A 308-nucleotide genomic window follows, 5' to 3' on the forward strand; every position below is an offset into this window, starting at 1 on the left:
TCTCTTTTAGAAGAAAACAAACATAACCCCAGGTATTTATTCAATACAGTGGCTAAATTAACGAAAAATAAAGTATCAACAAGTGTTGACATTTCCCAACAGCACAGCAGTAATGACTTTATGAACTACTTTACTTCTAAGATCAATACTATTAGAGATAAAATTGTAACCATGCAGCCGTCAGCTACAGTATCACATCAGACAGCTTGCTATAGATCCCCTGAGGAACAATTCCACTCATTCTCTAGTATAGGAGAGGAAGAATTGTATAAACTTGTTAAATCATCTAAACCAACAACATGTATGTT

The sequence above is a fragment of the Sinocyclocheilus anshuiensis genome, unplaced genomic scaffold (assembly GCF_001515605.1).
Source record: "Sinocyclocheilus anshuiensis isolate Anshui unplaced genomic scaffold, SAMN03320099.WGS_v1.1 scaffold1064, whole genome shotgun sequence".
Lineage (NCBI taxonomy): Eukaryota > Metazoa > Chordata > Actinopteri > Cypriniformes > Cyprinidae > Sinocyclocheilus > Sinocyclocheilus anshuiensis.